Here is a 21,506-nt window from a genome sequence, read left to right on the forward strand (position 1 = left end):
TCCCGCTTTGCGGCGGGCTCTGGTGAATACCAGTAGCAACCCTAGAACCGGTCCACCGACACGGTCCACGCCAATCCCTCGCTGACACAGAGGATCCACATCCAGCCTGCCGAATCCTAACAAGGACCATGAGTAAGGGGGGCTCCTCTCCCGAAATGTTGTGCTGTGGCCTGAGAGACAGTTGACATAAATCATTTCTGCTATCTTGCATTCATGCACTTTGTCTTGTAAGATGTGAAAGATATATGAATAAAGAAAACAAGTTAACAGAAAACGCTCCTTCAGATCGTGAGTAAATCTTTTTCTCATGTTTGCAGTTATCGGATAGCCCATTGTGTGTATACTAAAACTGAAGTTGAGAGTATAATGGAGCTCTGAATCATGAGACTGTCCTGAACACTTTGGGGAATTGTTACGCCGAGCGCTCCGGGTCCCCGTTCCTCCCCGGAGCGCTCGCCTCTTCCTCGTTGCTGCAGCGCCCCGGTCAGATCCACTGACCGGGTGCGCTGCGGTACCGCCTCCAGCCGGGATGCGATTCGCGATGCGGGTGGCGCCCGCTCGCGATGCGCACCCCGGCTCCCGTACCTGACTCGCTCTCCGTCGGTCCTGTCCCGGCGCGCGCGGCCCCGCTCCCTAGGGCGCGCGCGCGCCGGGTCTCTGCGATTTAAAGGGCCAGTGCACCAATGATGGTGCCTGGTCCAATCTTCCCAATTACCTTGATTAGTTTCCACCTGTGCACTCCCTACTTATACCTCACTTCCCCTGCACTCCCTTGCCGGATCTTGTTGCCCTTGTGCCTAGTGAAAGCGTTCCCTTGTTTGTTCCTAGCCTGTGTTCCAGACCTCCTGCCGTTGCCCCTGACTACGATCCTTGCTGCCTGCCCCGACCTTCTGCTACGTCCGACCTTGCCTTTGTCTACTCCCTTGTACCGCGCCTATCTTCAGCAGTCAGAGAGGTTGAGCCGTTGCTAGTGGATACGACCTGGTCACTACCGCCGCAGCAAGACCATCCCGCTTTGCGGCGGGCTCTGGTGAAAACCAGTAGTGACTTAGAACCGGTCCACTAGCACGGTCCTCGCCAATCCCTCTCTGGCACAGAGAATCCACCTCCTACCAGCCGGGACCGTGTCAGTAGATCCGGCCATGGATTCCGCTGAAGTTCCTCTGCCACTTGTCGCCGACCTCCCCACACTGGTCGCCCAGCAAGCCCGACAGATTGCCCAACGAAATCACCAGCTGGCATACTTGACCTCCGTGACACTGCAACTTCAGTCACAGATACAGCAGCTGCTGCCGCAGATACAGCAACTTCAGTCACAGACACAGCAGCTGCAACAACCATCTCCTCCGCCGGCTCCTGCAACTCCTCTGCAGCAACCGGCCGCTCCTAACCCCTGCTTGTCCCTGCCGGACAAATTTGATGAGGACTCTAGACTCTGCCGTGGTCTCCTTTCTGGAAAGGCCTTGTCTGGGGCCACACCACTCTGGGACCGCAATGATCCTGCCACAGCCACAGTCCAGTCCTTCTTCGCTGAGGTCCGTGGTGTCTTCGAGGAGCCTGCCCGAGCTTCTTCTGCCGAGACTGCCCTGCTGAACCTGGCCCAGGGTGTTTCTTCCGTTGGCGAGTACGCCATTCAGTTCCGTGCTCTTGCTTCCGAGTTGTCCTGGAATAGTGAGGCTCTCTGCGCGACCTTTAAAAAAGGCCTATCCAGCAACATTAAAGATGTTCTGGCCGCACGAGAAACTCCTGCTAACCTACATGAACTCATTCATCTTGCCACTCGCATTGACATGCGTTTTTCCGGATGGCGTCTGGAGCTCCGCCTGGATATTGTCACGATGCCGGCTGGCAGGTAGTGGATCCTCTGTGCCAGAGAGGGATTGGCGTGGACCGTGCTAGAGGATCGGTTCTAAGTCACTACTGGTTTTCACCAGAGCCCGCCGCAAAGCGGGATGGTCTTGCTGCGGCGGTAGTGACCAGGTCGTATCCCCTAGCAACGGCTCAACCTCTCTGGCTGCTGAAGATAGGCGCGGTACAAGGGAGTAGACAGAAGCAAGGTCGGACGTAGCAGAAGGTCGGGGCAGGCAGCAAGGATCGTAGTCAGGGGCAACGGCAGAAGGTCTGGAATCACAGGCAAGGAACACACAAGGAACGCTTTCACTGGCACTAGGGCAACAAGATCCGGCGAGGGAGTGAAGGGGAAGTGAGGTGATATAGGGAAGTGCACAGGTGTAAACACTAATTGGAACCACTGCACCAATCAGCGGTGCAGTGGCCCTTTAAATCGCAAAGACCCGGCGCGCGCGCGCCCTAGGGAGCGGGGCCGCGCGCGCCGGGACAGAACTGACGGGGAGCGAGTAAGGTACGGGAGCCGGGGTGCGCATCGCGAGCGGGCGCTACCCGCATCGCGAATCGCATCCCGGCCGGAGGTAGTAACGCAGCGCCCCGGGTCCGTGGAACCGACCGGGGCGCTGCAGTGAGGGAAGTGTAGCGAGCGCTCCGGGGAGGAGCGGGGACCCGGAGCGCTCGGCGTAACAGTACCCCCCCCCTTGGGTCTCCCCCTCTTCTTGGGGCCTGAGAACCTGAGGATCAGACTTTTGTCCAGGATATTGTCCTCAGGTTCCCAGGACCTCTCTTCTGGACCACAACCCTCCCAATCCACTAAAAAAAAAGTTCTTCCCCTGACCTTTTTAGAGGCCAAAATCTCTTTGACAGAGAAGATGTCCGAGGAGCCGGAAACAGGAGTGGGAGGAACAGATTTAGGAGAAAAACGGTTGAGGATGAGAGGTTTAAGAAGAGAGACGTGAAAGGCATTAGGGATACGAAGAGAAGGAGGAAGAAGAAGTTTGTAAGAGACAGGATTAATTTGACACAAAACTTTAAAAGGACCAAGATAGCGTGGTCCCAACTTATAGCTCGGGACACGGAAACGGACATATTTAGCGGAGAGCCATACCTTGTCTCCAGGGGAAAAAATGGGAGGAGCTCTTCTTTTCTTATCTGCGAATCTCTTCATGCGAGAAGAAGCCTGTAAGAGAGAATTTTGGGTCTCTTTCCATATGGTGGAAAGATCACGAGAAATTTCATCCACAGCGGGCAGACCAGAGGGCAAGGGGGTAGGGAGGGGGGGAAGAGGGTGACGGCCGTACACCACGAAAAACGGAGATTTGGAGGAAGATTCAGAGATTCTGAAATTATACGAGAATTCGGCCCAAGGTAGAAGATCTGCCCAGTCATCCTGGCGGGAGGAAACAAAATGTCGTAAATAGTCACCCAAGATCTGGTTAATTCTCTCTACTTGTCCATTGGATTGAGGATGGTATGCAGAAGAAAAATTTAATTTAATCTTGAGTTGTTTACAGAGAGCCCTCCAGAATTTAGACACAAATTGGACGCCTCTATCCGAGACGATCTGTGTAGGCAACCCGTGAAGACGAAAAATGTGTACAAAAAATTGTTTAGCCAACTGAGGCGCTGAAGGAAGACCAGGAAGAGGGATGAAATGTGCCATTTTGGAGAATCGATCAACGACCACCCAAATAACAGTGTTGCCATGGGATGGGGGTAAGTCAGTAATAAAATCCATACCAATCAGAGACCAAGGTTGTTCGGGGACAGGTAGAGGATGAAGAAAACCAGCGGGCTTCTGGCGAGGAGTCTTATCCCGGGCACAGATAGTGCAGGCTCGCACAAAGTCCACCACATCAGTCTCTAGAGTCGGCCACCAATAGAAGCGAGAGATGAGTTGCACAGATTTCTTGATGCCCGCATGACCTGCGAGATGGGAGGAGTGACCCCATTTGAGGATCCCAAGGCGTTGGCGTGGAGAAACAAAGGTCTTTCCTGGAGGAGTTTGCCTGATGGAGGCTGGAGAAGTGGAAATCAGGCAGTCAGGAGGAATGATGTGTTGAGGAGAGAGTTCAATTTCAGAGGCATCTGAGGAACGAGAGAGAGCATCGGCCCTAATGTTTTTATCAGCAGGCCGAAAGTGAATTTCAAAATTAAATCGGGCAAAGAACAGAGACCACCTGGCCTGACGAGGATTCAGCCGTTGGGCAGACTGGAGGTAGGAGAGGTTCTTGTGATCGGTGTAAATAATAACTGGAAATCTTGATCCCTCCAGCAGATGCCTCCATTCCTCAAGTGCTAATTTAATGGCTAGAAGCTCTCGATCCCCGATGGAGTAGTTCCTCTCCGCCGGAGAGAAGGTCCTGGAAAAAAAACCACAAGTAACAGCATGCCCGGAAGAGTTTTTTTGTAGAAGGACAGCTCCAGCTCCCACTGAGGAGGCATCAACCTCCAATAGGAAGGGTTTAGATGGGTCAGGTCTGGAGAGCACGGGAGCCGAAGAAAAGGCAGACTTGAGTCGTTTAAAGGCGTCTTCCGCTTGAGGAGGCCAAGACTTGGGATCGGCATTTTTTTTTGTTAAAGCCACAATAGGAGCCACAATGGTAGAAAAATGTGGAATAAATTGCCTGTAATAATTGGCGAACCCCAAAAAACGTTGGATGGCACGGAGTCCGGAGGGGCGTGGCCAATCTAAGACGGCAGAGAGTTTATCTGGGTCCATTTGTAGTCCCTGGCCAGAGACCAAGTATCCTAGAAAAGGAAGAGATTGGCATTCAAACAGACATTTCTCTATTTTGGCATAGAGTTGATTATCACGAAGTCTCTGAAGAACCATACGGACATGCTGGCGGTGTTCTTCAAGATTGGCAGAAAAAATCAGGATATCGTCCAGATATACAACAACACAGGAGTATAGTAGATCACGAAAAATTTCATTAACAAAGTCTTGGAAGACGGCAGGGGCGTTGCATAGACCAAAGGGCATGACCAGATACTCAAAGTGTCCATCTCTGGTGTTAAATGCCGTTTTCCATTCATCCCCCTCTCTGATGCGGATGAGATTATAAGCACCTCTTAAGTCCAGTTTGGTAAAAATATGGGCACCTTGGAGACGATCAAAGAGTTCAGAGATGAGGGGTAGGGGGTAGCGGTTCTTAACCGTGATTTTATTAAGACCGCGGTAGTCAATGCAAGGACGTAGAGAGCCATCTTTTTTGGACACAAAGAAAAATCCGGCTCCGGCAGGAGAGGAGGATTTACGGATAAAGCCCTTTTTTAAATTTTCTTGGACGTATTCAGACATGGCAAGAGTCTCTGGGACGGACAGAGGATAGATTCTGCCCCGGGGTGGAGTAGTGCCCGGGAGGAGGTCAATGGGACAATCATAAGGCCTGTGAGGAGGTAGAGTCTCAGCTTGTTTTTTGCAAAAAACGTCCGCAAAGTCCATATAGGCCTTAGGGAGACCGGTTACATGAGGAAGCACAGGGACACGGCAAGGTTTACTGGGAACCGGTTTTAAGCAGTCCTTGGAACAAGAGGGCCCCCAACTCTTGATCTCCCCAGTGGACCAATCCAGGATTGGGGAATGGAGTTGAAGCCAGGGAAGTCCAAGAAGGATTTCAGAAGTGCAATTGGGGAGGACCAACAGTTCAATCCTCTCGTGATGAGATCCGATGCACATTAGAAGGGGCTCCGTGCGGAAACGTATAGTACAGTCCAATCTTTCATTGTTTACACAATTGATGTAGAGGGGTCTGGCGAGACTGGTCACCGGGATGTTGAACCTGTTGACTAGAGAGGCTAAGATGAAATTTCCTGCAGATCCAGAGTCCAGGAAGGCCACAGCAGAGAAGGAGAAGGCAGAGGCAGACATCCGCACAGGCACAGTAAGACGTGGAGAAGCAGAGTAGACATCAAGGACTGTCTCACCTTTGTGCGGAGTCAGCGGACGTCTTTCCAGGCGGGGAGGACGGATAGGACAATCCTTCAGGAAGTGTTCGGTACTAGCACAGTACAGGCAGAGATTCTCCATGCGGCGTCGTGTCCTCTCTTGGGGTGTCAGGCGAGACCGGTCGACCTGCATAGCCTCCACGGCGGGAGGCACAGGAACAGATTGCAGGGGACCAGAGGAGAGAGGAGCCGGGGAGAAAAAACGCCTCGTGCGAACAGAGTCCATATCCTGGCGGAGCTCCTGACGCCGTTCGGAAAAACGCATGTCAATGCGAGTGGCAAGATGGATGAGTTCATGTAGGTTAGCAGGGATTTCTCGTGCGGCCAGAACATCTTTAATGTTGCTGGATAGGCCTTTTTTAAAGGTCGCGCAGAGTGCCTCATTATTCCAGGATAATTCTGAAGCAAGGGTACGGAACTGTACGGCATACTCGCCAACGGAAGAATTACCCTGGACCAGGTTCAACAGGGCAGTCTCAGCAGAAGAGGCTCGGGCAGGTTCCTCAAAGACACTTCGAATTTCCGAGAAGAAGGAGTGTACAGAGGCAGTGACGGGGTCATTGCGGTCCCAGAGCGGTGTGGCCCAAGCCAGGGCTTTTCCAGACAGCAGGCTGACTACGAAAGCCACCTTAGACCTTTCAGTGGGGAACTGGTCCGACATCATCTCCAAGTGTAATGAACATTGGGAAAGAAAGCCACGGCAAAACTTAGAGTCCCCATCAAATTTATCCGGCAAGGATAGTCGTATTCCAGAAGCGGCCACTCGCTGCGGAGGAGGTACAGGAGCTGGCGGAGGAGATGATTGCTGGAGCTGTGGTAGTAACTGTTGTAGCATAACAGTCAGTTGAGACAGCTGTTGGCCTTGTTGCGCAATCTGTTGTGACTGCTGGGCGACCACCGTGGTGAGGTCAGCGACAACTGGCAGAGGAACTTCAGCGGGATCCATGGCCGGATCTACTGTCACGATGCCGGCTGGCAGGTAGTGGATCCTCTGTGCCAGAGAGGGATTGGCGTGGACCGTGCTAGAGGATCGGTTCTAAGTCACTACTGGTTTTCACCAGAGCCCGCCGCAAAGCGGGATGGTCTTGCTGCGGCGGTAGTGACCAGGTCGTATCCCCTAGCAACGGCTCAACCTCTCTGGCTGCTGAAGATAGGCGCGGTACAAGGGAGTAGACAGAAGCAAGGTCGGACGTAGCAGAAGGTCGGGGCAGGCAGCAAGGATCGTAGTCAGGGGCAACGGCAGAAGGTCTGGAATCACAGGCAAGGAACACACAAGGAACGCTTTCACTGGCACTAGGGCAACAAGATCCGGCGAGGGAGTGAAGGGGAAGTGAGGTGATATAGGGAAGTGCACAGGTGTAAACACTAATTGGAACCACTGCACCAATCAGCGGTGCAGTGGCCCTTTAAATCGCAAAGACCCGGCGCGCGCGCGCCCTAGGGAGCGGGGCCGCGCGCGCCGGGACAGAACTGACGGGGAGCGAGTAAGGTACGGGAGCCGGGGTGCGCATCGCGAGCGGGCGCTACCCGCATCGCGAATCGCATCCCGGCCGGAGGTAGTAACGCAGCGCCCCGGGTCCGTGGAACCGACCGGGGCGCTGCAGTGAGGGAAGTGTAGCGAGCGCTCCGGGGAGGAGCGGGGACCCGGAGCGCTCGGCGTAACAGATATGGACTTTGTTCGCACGAGGCGTTTTTTCTCCCCGGCTCCTCTCTCCTCTGGTCCTCTGCAAACCGTTCCTGTGCCTCCCGCCGTGGAGGCTATGCAAGTTGACCGGTCTCGCTTGACACCTCAAGAGAGGACACGACGCCGCATGGAGAATCTTTGCCTGTACTATGCCGGTACCGAACACTTCCTGAAGGATTGTCCTATCCGTCCTCCCCGCCTGGAAAGACGTACGCTGACTCCGCACAAAGGTGACACAGTTCTTGATGTCAACTCTGCTTCTCCACGCCTTACTGTGCCTGTGCGGATATCTGCCTCTACCTTCTCCTTCTCTACTATGGCCTTCTTGGATTCCGGATCTGCAGGAAATTTTTTTTTGGCCTCTCTTATCAACAGGTTCAACGTCCCTGTGACCAGTCTCGCCAGACCCCTCTACATCAATTGTGTTAACAATGAAAGATTGGACTGTGCTGTGCGTTACCGCACGGAACCCCTCCTAATGTGCCTCGGACCTCATCACGGAAAAATTGAGTTTTTGGTCCTCAGGTTCTTTGGCCCCAAGAAGAGGGGGAGACCCAAGGGGGGGGGGTACTGTTACGCCGAGCGCTCCGGGTCCCCGTTCCTCCCCGGAGCGCTCGCCTCTTCCTCGTTGCTGCAGCGCCCCGGTCAGATCCACTGACCGGGTGCGCTGCGGTACCGCCTCCAGACGGGATGCGATTCGCGATGCGGGTGGCGCCCGCTCGCGATGCGCACCCCGGCTCCCGTACCTGACTCGCTCTCCGTCGGTCCTGTCCCGGCGCGCGCGGCCCCGCTCCCTAGGGTGCGCGCGCGCCGGGTCTCTGCGATTTAAAGGGCCAGTGCACCAATGATGGTGCCTGGTCCAATCTTCCCAATTACCTTGATTAGTTTCCACCTGTGCACTCCCTACTTATACCTCACTTCCCCTGCACTCCCTTGCCGGATCTTGTTGCCCTTGTGCCTAGTGAAAGCGTTCCCTTGTTTGTTCCTAGCCTGTGTTCCAGACCTCCTGCCGTTGCCCCTGACTACGATCCTTGCTGCCTGCCCCGACCTTCTGCTACGTCCGACCTTGCCTTTGTCTACTCCCTTGTACCGCGCCTATCTTCAGCAGTCAGAGAGGTTGAGCCGTTGCTAGTGGATACGACCTGGTCACTACCGCCGCAGCAAGACCATCCCGCTTTGCGGCGGGCTCTGGTGAAAACCAGTAGTGACTTAGAACCGGTCCACTAGCACGGTCCTCGCCAATCCCTCTCTGGCACAGAGAATCCACCTCCTAACAGCCGGGACCGTGACAGGAATAGTGCAATAGTGTTGTTGTATAGTGACCTTAAAGGGGTTCTCCACCATAAGGTGATTTTAATACGTGAATTCGGGTAGAAAAACAGACATGGTGCACATCTACAATCTTGTATGATGATCTAATTGCTTCTCAGCATAATATCAAAAACTAACAGGTTGTTAGTATACATTTTTGATCAAAAAGTACAAGCCCACTCACCACGTCAAGGCCACCTATCCAGAGTGGGTCCCTAACGTCCCTAGCATAAAATGGCGCAGCACCGGGAGGCGACCACCATCGCCGTGACACCAATGCCCACAGGGGGTAACGACCCACTGGCAGAGCGGCCCCAATGCCACTCAAACCAGTCTATGGGCCGCACCCCCCCGCAGACACGGCGCCACGGCAGCAACGGACACCGCACAGCACCACACCAGTGTGAACAAGGTGTAATAGCTCACTTACCATGCTCTCCCAGTCAGACTGGGAGGCTGCCAGGAAAGAAATGGCCCAGGTGTAGCTAACTACTACTTATATAGGTTTGGGCTGAGGGGGTGGGGAAGAGTGCAGCACATGTTCAAACAAAAAAAAGGAGGGGATAGAAATCACAGTGTGAATTCGGGTAGAAAAACAGACATGGTGCACATCTACAATCTTGTATGATGATCTAATTGCTTCTCAGCATAATATCAAAAACTAACAGGTTGTTAGTATACATTTTTGATCAAAAAGTACAAGCCCACTCGCCACGTAGATGTGCACCATGTCTGTTTTTCTACCCGAATTCACACTGTGATTTCTATCCCCTCTTTTTTTTTGAACATGTTGTCTGCACTCTTCCCCACCCCCTCAGCCCAACCCTATATAAGTAGTAGTTAGCTACACATGGGTCATTTCTTTCCTAGCAGCCTCCCAGTCTGACTGGGAGAGCATGGTAAGTGAGCCATTACACCTTGTTCACACTGGTGTGGTGCTGCGCGGTGTCCGTTGCTGCCGTGGCGCCGTGTCTGCGGGGGGGGGCCATAGACTGGTTTGAGTGGCATTGGGGCCGCTCTGCCGGTGGGTCGTTCCCCCCTGTGGGCATTGGTGTCGCGGCGGTGGTGGTCGCCGCTCGGTGCTGCGCCATTTTATGCTAGGGACGTTAGGGACCCACTCTAAATAGGTGGCCTTGACGTGGCGAGTGGGCTTGTACTTTTTGATCAAAAATGTATACTAACAACCTGTTAGTTTTTGATATTATGCTGAGAAGCAATCAGATCATTATACAAGATTGTAGATGTGCACCATGTCTGTTTTTCTACCCGAATTCACACTGTGATTTTAATACGTACCTGGCAGACAGTAATGGACATGCTTAGGACAGGGGCGGATCCAGAGTCTAGTCTCGGGAGGGGCACTATTAGAGAATTTTGCGTTGGCGGACAGAAAATAAGGTGTTGCTTAAAGAACTTACAATATTATTAAATGTATCCAGTATAATAATCAAATATACCAATTGCCACAGAATGGGAAAGCGCTAAAGAAGTTTTTACCATTTAAAACTACAGCTCCCAGTATGACCTAAGTAGTGGTGAGGAGACGCTGGGAGTTGTTGTTTCACCCATCATTACTGCAAAACTTACAAGTGACTACAGCTCTAATGGGACAGTCAGGACAATACACAATGATATCAGTGACTACAGGTGACGTCTTTTCTATAGTCTTTCCTTATCTAATTCAGATGGTACATACCACCGGGTCCAGCTAAATATTCTCGCTGCATAACTTGAGGCCCAGACGGCTCTTCACTGTGTCACCGGATTCTGATCCTCTATACGAAAAAAGTATTATTATAATACTGCCAAACACCATATCCTTTGAATATAATTCTGACACACTGTACCCTCCGAATATACTACAACTCACCTTATCCTTTGAATACAATACTGCCACACACTGTACCCTCTGAATATAATACTGCCACACACTGTACCCTCTGAATATAATACTGTCACACACTGTACCCTCAGAATATAATACTGCCGCACACTGTACCCCAGAATATAATACTGACACACACTGTACCCCTGAATATAATACTGCCCACACACTGTACCCTCAGAATATAATACTGCCACACACTGTACCCTCTGAATATAATACTGCCACACACTGTACCAACTGAATATAATACTGCCCCACATTGTACCCACTGAATATAATACTGCCACACACTGTACCCTCTGAATATAATACTGCCACACACTGTACCCACTGAATATAATACTGCCACACACTGTACCAACTGAACATAATACTGCCACACACTGTACCCACTGAATATAATACTGCCCACACACTGTACCCAATGAATATAATACTGCCACACACTGTACCCACTGAATAATACTGCCACACACTGTACCCAATGAATATAACACTGCCACACACTGTACCCAATGAATATAACACTGCCACACACTGTACCCTCAGAATATAATAATGCCACACACTGTACCCTCAGAATATAATACTGCAACACACTGTACCCCAGAATATAATACTGCCACACACTGTATCCATGAAAATAATACTGCCCACACACTGTACCCTCAGAATATAATACTGCCCCACACTGTACCCTCTGAATATAATACTATACCGCACTGTACGCTCTAAATATCCCTCTGAATACAATACTGTGATGTATTGTGGCTAATGAAAACCGTACTACCCCAGAAATTCCTTATACTCTGTGCCTATCATATATAGTAGTAATGCCCCATCCTGTGCCCCCAAATCTAACTATGACCTGTCCTGTTCCCCCTCATAATAATAATGCCCTCTGTCCTGTGCCCCTACCATATAATGCCCCCTGTGCTGTGCCCCTCACATATAATGCCCCTGCAATGTTCCCCTCACATATAATGCCCCCCAATCCTGCTCCCTCAGGGGGCATTATAAGTGAGGGGAACATAACGGGGGCATTATAAGACAGGGCACATTATATGTTAGGGGCACATGACAGGGGGGCATTATATGTGAGGGGCACATGACAGGGGGTTCCTCACTTATAATGCCCCCCTATCATGTGCTCCTCACATATAATGCCCCTGTAATGTTCCCCTCACATATAATGCCCCCTGTCCTGCCCCTTCAGGGTGCATTATAAGTAAGCGGCACATAACAGGGGGCCTTATAAGTTGAAGTACATTATATGTTAGTGGCCCAAGACAGGGGGGCATTATAAGTGAGGGGCCCAAGACAGGGGGGCATTATAAGTGAGGGCCTGTTATTTGCCCCTCACTTATAATGCCCCCCTGTCATGTGCCCCTCAAATTTAATGCCCCCTGTCATGTGCCCCTCACATTTAATGCCCCCAGTTATGTGCCCCTAACTTATAATGCCCTCTTCATGTGCCCCTCACATTTAATGCCCCGTTATGTTCCCCTCACATATAATGCCCCCTGTCCTGCACCCTCAGGGGGCATTTTAAGTAAGGGGCACATGACAGGGGGCATTAAATGTGAGGGGCACATGACAGGGGGCATTAAATGTGAGGGGCACATGACAGGGGGGCATTATACGTGAGGCATTGGGTAGGTGTCTGGGCCTGTGGTGGAGGGCAGTAAGCTGAGCCCGGCCTGCTGGAAACACAGAGGGGTGAGAGGGGGAGGAGCTTATCTCTTCCCAGCCCCTGCACAGTGTAATGGCTGCAGACTGAATGATGCTGAGACCGGAGCATTCTCAGTACTGACAGGCAGCCCGCATGGCCTGCAGAGAATGGTGTCCTGCAGAGAATGGTGTCCTGTAGAGAATGGTGTCCTGTAGAGAATGGTGTCCTGTAGAGAATGGTGTCCTGCAGAGAATGGTGTCCTGTAGAGAATGGTGTCCTGCAGAGAATGGTGTCCTGTAGAGAATGGTGTCCTGCAGAGAATGGTGTCCTGTAGAGAATGGTGTCCTGCAGAGAATGGTGTCCTGTAGAGAATGGTGTCCTGCAGAGAATGGTGTCCTGCAGAGAATGGTGTCCCCGGCGGTTCACACGCTGCAGGTGAGCAGACAGTGCAGCTGGGGCTGACAGCTCCCGCTTATCACTAATATAGTATCGGGAGGGGCAGCAATCTCGGGGGGGTGGGGGGGGGGGGGGTAATTGCCCCCCCCCCTGGATCCGCCACTGGCTTAGGAAGGGTCTGCACTTGTCTTGGGGCTAAATGTTGTGAGATTACCATAACACTGTGGATAGCTTTTTGTGAACTGGTATTTCCTGTTTGAGTTTTCTTTTTTTTACTACAAATACAATAATTCCATTTCCCTCCCTCCCACACATCAGCCACCCCACCCATTGAAACATAAATGAGCAGCATCCATTCAAAGACCTGTGGTTTTCAATCAGGGTGCCTACAGCTGTTGCATTAGTTGCAGATTGATCTCTCTCCCACCAAGCGATCGCTCCACCCATTGAAGCAGACAAGGCTCCCTGTCATCAGCTGACTAGTGAGTCAGGTCTCGGCCGCATTGCAACCTGCATTGCAACCTGGGAAAAATCTAAGACAACAGTCATTTTGTATGCTGTTAAAAGTAAATATTGGGGCGAAAATCACAGAAGAATTGTGAGAAAACAGTCACACACAGGTACAGACACTATATTATGAACTACACTAACTTTACAGCCGCTGTAGCATAGTCAAATTAACAACATTCCCGGAATACCCCTTTAAAGAGGTATTCCAGGATTTTTTTTATTTGACTATGCTACAGGGGCTGTAAAGCTAGTGTATTTCATTATATAGTGTATGTACCTGTCTCTAATGGCTGGTCTCGGACAGCACCAGTCCCCCTTATTTTCCAGGCCGTCGGGTCACCAGAGACCCGATTGGCCCGGAAAAACTGGAATTCGCCAGGATTCGTCAGAATTGACCTGCCAATCACAGTGATGTGGGAGTCTCAGGACCCTTTTAGGCATTGCCACGCTGCTGATAGATATCAGCAGTCATCCCGTTCCGCTCTCCGCCCGGTGTGCGGCGATGACCGGAAAACTGGAGGGCGTACAGATACACCCTTGGTCCTTAAGTACCAAAACGCAAGGGTGTTAAGCTGACTCAAAAGCGTGGAATGCTGACGGATATGAACATCAGGTGTAATAACATAGTATGAACCTAGCCTATAGTGGACTAAATTGATGAACCCCATGAAAACAGGGAAAACATACAAACTCCATGCAGATGTTGTTCTACATTTTTGTCATGGTGATCTCATGGGTGCTGTCAGTAGTCAAGTTGTTATTACACAGCCTTGCACCTGCTGTAACTTCTGGGCTTGGAGAAAAGCCCAGAATTTAACCATATCTGTGCCACAATGAAACACAATTTTAGCACTTTGGAGGGGAATGTAGCTGTTAGGGTAGAAACACACTACGTTTTATCCCCCCCATTAATCGTATCCATCTACAGGATGCTGATGTATACCGTTAACGGGCAAAGCGGACACCATAACATAATACTGCCACACACTGTACCCACTGAATATAATACTGCCCACACACTGTACCCAATGAATATAATACTGCCACACACTGTACCCACTGAATAATACTGCCACACACTGTACCCAATGAATATAACACTGCCACACACTGTACCCAATGAATATAACACTGCCACACACTGTACCCTCAGAATATAATAATGCCACACACTGTACCCTCAGAATATAATACTGCAACACACTGTACCCCAGAATATAATACTGCCACACACTGTATCCATGAAAATAATACTGCCCACACACTGTACCCTCAGAATATAATACTGCCCCACACTGTACCCTCTGAATATAATACTATACCGCACTGTACGCTCTAAATATCCCTCTGAATACAATACTGTGATGTATTGTGGCTAATGAAAACCGTACTACCCCAGAAATTCCTTATACTCTGTGCCTATCATATATAGTAGTAATGCCCCATCCTGTGCCCCCAAATGTAACTATGACCTGTCCTGTTCCCCCTCATAATAATAATGCCCTCTGTCCTGTGCCCCTACCATATAATGCCCCCTGTGCTGTGCCCCTCACATATAATGCCCCTGCAATGTTCCCCTCACATATAATGCCCCCCAATCCTGCTCCCTCAGGGGGCATTATAAGTGAGGGGAACATAACTGGGGCATTATAAGACAGGGCACATTATATGTTAGGGGCACATGACAGGGGGGCATTATATGTGAGGGGCACATGACAGGGGGTTCCTCACTTATAATGCCCCCCTATCATGTGCTCCTCACATATAATGCCCCTGTAATGTTCCCCTCACATATAATGCCCCCTGTCCTGCCCCTTCAGGGTGCATTATAAGTAAGCGGCACATAACAGGGGGCCTTATAAGTTGAAGTACATTATATGTTAGTGGCCCAAGACAGGGGGGCATTATAAGTGAGGGGCCCAAGACAGGGGGGCATTATAAGTGAGGGCCTGTTATTTGCCCCTCACTTATAATGCCCCCCTGTCATGTGCCCCTCAAATTTAATGCCCCCTGTCATGTGCCCCTCACATTTAATGCCCCCAGTTATGTGCCCCTAACTTATAATGCCCTCTTCATGTGCCCCTCACATTTAATGCCCCGTTATGTTCCCCTCACATATAATGCCCCCTGTCCTGCACCCTCAGGGGGCATTTTAAGTAAGGGGCACATGACAGGGGGCATTAAATGTGAGGGGCACATGACAGGGGGCATTAAATGTGAGGGGCACATGACAGGGGGGCATTATACGTGAGGCATTGGGTAGGTGTCTGGGCCTGTGGTGGAGGGCAGTAAGCTGAGCCCGGCCTGCTGGAAACACAGAGGGGTGAGAGGGGGAGGAGCTTATCTCTTCCCAGCCCCTGCACAGTGTAATGGCTGCAGACTGAATGATGCTGAGACCGGAGCATTCTCAGTACTGACAGGCAGCCCGCATGGCCTGCAGAGAATGGTGTCCTGCAGAGAATGGTGTCCTGTAGAGAATGGTGTCCTGTAGAGAATGGTGTCCTGTAGAGAATGGTGTCCTGCAGAGAATGGTGTCCTGTAGAGAATGGTGTCCTGCAGAGAATGGTGTCCTGTAGAGAATGGTGTCCTGCAGAGAATGGTGTCCTGTAGAGAATGGTGTCCTGCAGAGAATGGTGTCCTGTAGAGAATGGTGTCCTGCAGAGAATGGTGTCCTGCAGAGAATGGTGTCCCCGGCGGTTCACACGCTGCAGGTGAGCAGACAGTGCAGCTGGGGCTGACAGCTCCCGCTTATCACTAATATAGTATCGGGAGGGGCAGCAATCTCGGGGGGGTGGGGGGGGGGGGGGGGGGGCAATTGCCCCCCCCCCTGGATCCGCCACTGGCTTAGGAAGGGTCTGCACTTGTCTTGGGGCTAAATGTTGTGAGATTACCATAACACTGTGGATAGCTTTTTGTGAACTGGTATTTCCTGTTTGAGTTTTCTTTTTTTTACTACAAATACAATAATTCCATTTCCCTCCCTCCCACACATCAGCCACCCCACCCATTGAAACATAAATGAGCAGCATCCATTCAAAGACCTGTGGTTTTCAATCAGGGTGCCTACAGCTGTTGCATTAGTTGCAGATTGATCTCTCTCCCACCAAGCGATCGCTCCACCCATTGAAGCAGACAAGGCTCCCTGTCATCAGCTGACTAGTGAGTCAGGTCTCGGCCGCATTGCAACCTGCATTGCAACCTGGGAAAAATCTAAGACAACAGTCATTTTGTATGCTGTTAAAAGTAAATATTGGGGCGAAAATCACAGAAGAATTGTGAGAAAACAGTCACACACAGGTACAGACACTATATTATGAACTACACTAACTTTACAGCCGCTGTAGCATAGTCAAATTAACAACATTCCCGGAATACCCCTTTAAAGAGGTATTCCAGGATTTTTTTTATTTGACTATGCTACAGGGGCTGTAAAGCTAGTGTATTTCATTATATAGTGTCTGTACCTGTCTCTAATGGCTGGTCTCGGACAGCACCAGTCCCCCTTATTTTCCAGGCCGTCGGGTCACCAGAGACCCGATTGGCCCGGAAAAACTGGAATTCGCCAGGATTCGTCAGAATTGACCTGCCAATCACAGTGATGTGGGAGTCTCAGGACCCTTTTAGGCATTGCCACGCTGCTGATAGATATCAGCAGTCATCCCGTTCCGCTCTCCGCCCGGTGTGCGGCGATGACCGGAAAACTGGAGGGCGTACAGATACACCCTTGGTCCTTAAGTACCAAAACGCAAGGGTGTTAAGCTGACTCAAAAGCGTGGAATGCTGACGGATATGAACATCAGGTGTAATAACATAGTATGAACCTAGCCTATAGTGGACTAAATTGATGAACCCCATGAAAACAGGGAAAACATACAAACTCCATGCAGATGTTGTTCTACATTTTTGTCATGGTGATCTCATGGGTGCTGTCAGTAGTCAAGTTGTTATTACACAGCCTTGCACCTGCTGTAACTTCTGGGCTTGGAGAAAAGCCCAGAATTTAACCATATCTGTGCCACAATGAAACACAATTTTAGCACTTTGGAGGGGAATGTAGCTGTTAGGGTAGAAACACACTACGTTTTATCCCCCCCATTAATCGTATCCATCTACAGGATGCTGATGTATACCGTTAACGGGCAAAGCGGACACCATTCAATTCTATGGCCGGAAGGAGTAACCTAGTCACTCCTTTCGGACGTGTGCGCTAGTTCAAAAGTGCAACAGCCCCTGTCATGATTGTGCTTAAAATAGCGCATATGTCCTGAATGGAGTCACTAGGGGTGACTCCGTTTGGCAGCAGAATTGATTGGGGTCCGCTGCTCCTGATAACAGTATACGTTGGCATCCCGTTTTTGGTGGGATGCCGATATATACGATTAATGGGAGCCACAACGTAGTGTGTTCCGACCCTTATCTCTGGCTCTCTAGGTATAATCCACGTCTATTTTCCACTAGGCCACATATCCTCGTCGAGTAAGGAGCAATAGTGTCTAAACATTTTCTAAGGGTGCGAGCACACTAAGTTCCTGCTGTCGTTATTCGTATGCGTCGGCATCCCGCTGATAACATAGTTTTTTGTGCTAGAAGAAAAATTGTTCACGGAGAGCAGAGGTCGTGTGGCCCTCCCTGTATGATGTTCGAGCCTTGTTATAGGTGCTTGTTTACACTGCGCATCAGCCGGTGTAACACGACCTGTACTCAGTAAAAGGGTTTTCAGGCTCTGGATATGTACAAGAATATTTAAATTTACTGACAAGCAACAAGAGATCTTGAAGTGGTGAGGTACTTAAGGCAAATGTATATATTGAATAACTATACCAGAACAGAAAAAACAGATTGCGAATCGGCACTGGTATATCTGACTGCCCTTGCTTGTCGGGTAGGGACTAGTAGGATGTGCTGATTTATGAACCGGGATCTCAGGAGGTGCTCACGTGGAACAAAGTGTCTCCAGTGAATATTGAAAATTTAAAGATAAGTAACGGAGCACTCACCTGGTCAATCGTTCCAAATCTGGCAGACTGTCACCGACGTGTAGTCATATCTTGGCAGGGAGGCGGTAGATGGTATGGGGGGAGCTCAGACGACGGCTAACACTGGCATCTGAACTCCCCCCCGTACCATCTACCGCCTCCCTGCCAAGATATGACTACACTTCGGTGACAGTCTGCGAGATTTGGAACGATTGACCGGGTGAGTGCTCCGTTACATATCTTTATGTTTCGATATATATTGAATAACTTTTTTCTTAAACAACAAACTTTTTTTTACATAATACTAAATGGCACCTCCAAGTGAAGCACGGCTCTGTTACATCTTTACTCTACAATATTGAATATTTAGCTCATAATCTAACACAACACGTGATGTTTGTAGATAAACCTGCTCCTCTAATTCAGGAAGTAATTTTTTCATTGTCCATGGTTAATGGGTGAGCTTATTCACCAGCTGAAAATACCATGAATACCAGTCTGAGAATGGCACCTGCTTATGCCCTATAAATGTGAGGTCTCATCTCACACCTCTGTTCACAATAACACACTTACACAAGGTGTCATGACTCGGCTGTTTCTTTCAGTCTGTTGTGCAACAGTAGTATCTGAGCATGATGATATAAGCAGGTAATGGTGCTGGCATAGGGCAGTGGTTGGGATGCTTCTCTACAGCTGGCTCAGAGGATTAGGGACAGGTTCGCAGACAACTACAGTATGTTGTACGATGAAATGTTTTAGCACTTCTGAGACAACGTCTTAGCAGGATTGTCACGATGCCGGCTGGCAGGTAGTGGATCCTCTGTGCCAGAGAGGGATTGGCGTGGACCGTGCTAGTGGACCGGTTCTAAGCCACTACTGGTTTTCACCAGAGCCCGCCGCAAAGCGGGATGGTCTTGCTGCGGCGGTAGTGACCAGGTCGTATCCACTAGCAACGGCTCACCTCTCTGGCTGCTGAAGATAGGCGCGGTACAAGGGAGTAGGCAGAAGCAAGGTCGGACGTAGCAGAAGGTCGGGGCAGGCAGCAAGGATCGTAGTCAGGGGCAACGGCAGAAGGTCTGGAAACACAGGCAAGGAACACACAAGGAACGCTTTCACTGGCACTAAGGCAACAAGATCCGGCAAGGGAGTGCAAGGGAAGTGAGGTAATATAGGGAAGTGCACAGGTGATTACCCTAATTGGAACCACTGCGCCAATCAGCGGCGCAGTGGCCCTTTAAATCGCAGAGACCCGGCGCGCGCGCGCCCTAGGGAGCGGGGCCGCGCGCGCCGGGACAGAACAGACGGGGAGCGAGTCAGGTAGGGGAGCCGGGGTGCGCATCGCGAGCGGGCGCTACCCGCATCGCGAATCGCATCCCGGCTGGCAGCGGGATCGCAGCGCCCCGGGTCAGAGGACGTGACCGGAGCGCTGCAGCGGAGAGAGTGAAGCGAGCGCTCCGGGGAGGAGCGGGGACCCGGAGCGCTCGGCGTAACAAGGATAAAGTGCTATCTAGGCTGTAGCTACCCATATTGCCTCCAGGTCATTAACTTGGTTGTACTGCATGAACCGCACATTGGAGATCTCCCCTTGATGATAATAAGGTCAGGAGACTGTGATGGCCAATCCAGAACTATCATCTTTTTCTGCTGTAACCACTAGAAGGTCAACTTGACCTTGTGTTTAGGATCACTGTCACTACATCAGCGACCAACATCATGCTTCACAGTGGGGGATGGAATCCTTTTCACTTTAGGCCTGGTTAACCCCTCTCCATGGCTGTGACCATAAAGCTCTATTTTGGTCTTGTTCCTCCAAATTACAGCAGAAGCTGTGAGGCGTGTCAAGGTGTTGTCAGACATATTTCAACCAGGCTTTTTCGTGGAATTGATATAGTAAAAGATTTTTATTGGCAACTCGACCTTGCAGCTCATTTTTGATTATGTATCGTCACATTGTGCTTTTTGAAACAACAACACCGTTCTTTCCCAGAGCAGCCTGTATTTCTACTGATGTTACTTCTTTTTTCTTTTGTATCTCAAACAATTCAATTGGTAGTTGTGGTTAAAATCTTTCTTGGTCTACCTGACCTTGGCTTGGTATCAAGACATCTCCAAATGTTTCTGTTCTTATTAAGTGATTGAGCAGTACTGACTTGCATTTGAAAGGCTTTGAATATCTGTTTATACCATTTTCTATCTATGCAAAGTTCCATTACCTTGTTAAGCAGTTCGTTTGACAGTTCTTTTTTGCTCCCCATGGCTCAGCATATAGTCTATTCAATGCATCCACATGCCACGTCAGTCAAAGGCCATCATGGCATCAAGGGAATTGTAGTTTTTTAAAGGACAAGTATCATGAAAAAAACTTAAAGGAAATCTGTCACAAGGGTCACCTGCACTAACCTGTCAGTACCGACAGGTGACACTGGTGACAATGATATCTACTTTGTCCCGTTCCGTGCAGGGAATCTCCTCCGTTATCTCCAGGCACCCACGGGCAGAGCTTAGTTATATCACCGCTGCTGTTCATAGGACCCGAGACCCAGCAGAGAGCTGCAGCGGTGACGTCACTAAGCTCTGCCCATGCCCCAAGCCACTGCTGCTCTCTGCTGGGTCCTGAGAACAGCAGCGGTAATGTAACTAAGCTCCGCCCGTGCCCAAAGCCAGGTGCACGGAGCTGGAGCTAACGGAGATTACCGGAGATCTCCGGCATGGAATGGGACAATTGTCATCAGTGTCACCTGCACTACCTGTTGGTACCGACAGGTTAGTGCAGGTGACACTCGTGACAGATCTTCTTTAACCCCTATCCAAAGGATAGGAGATAAGTTTTAGATCGTGGGGGGTCCAAGAGCTGGGGCCCCCCGCGATCTTTTGTTTGGAGCCCTGGCTCTACTTCACAGTGGCGCGTCACGACCCCCGCCCGAAGCGATAGCTACCACGCCCCCTCTATATAGCTCTATGGGAGAGCTGAAAATTGCCGAACGGCTCTCCCATAGCGCTATATGGAGGGGCTGTGGTGGCCCACGCTTCGGGTAGGGGTCTTGATGTGCCACTGTGAAAGAGAGCCAGGGCTCCAAACAGGAGATCGCGGGGGGCCCCAGCACTCGGACCCCCCCCTGCCACGATCTAAAACTTATCCACTATCCTTATGAAGCCTTATCCTTCTCTCCCTCATCTATTCTTAGGAGCGCCCTATGGCTATTGCTTTTAGAGATGAGCGAACTTACAGTAAATTCGATTTGTCACGAACTTCTCGGCTCGGCAGTTGAT

The 21,506-nt window shown here is 50.5% G+C and overlaps 1 long non-coding RNA gene across 1 annotated transcript in view; it reads right to left on the minus strand.

Annotated features, from left to right (window-relative positions):
- Window positions 1-21,506, minus strand: part of LOC130276843 (uncharacterized) — a 56,070-nt gene that overhangs the window by 33,260 nt on the left and 1,304 nt on the right. The window lies entirely within an intron of this gene.

The sequence above is a fragment of the Hyla sarda genome, chromosome 6 (genome assembly GCF_029499605.1).
Source record: "Hyla sarda isolate aHylSar1 chromosome 6, aHylSar1.hap1, whole genome shotgun sequence".
In the NCBI taxonomy this organism is placed as follows: domain Eukaryota; kingdom Metazoa; phylum Chordata; class Amphibia; order Anura; family Hylidae; genus Hyla; species Hyla sarda.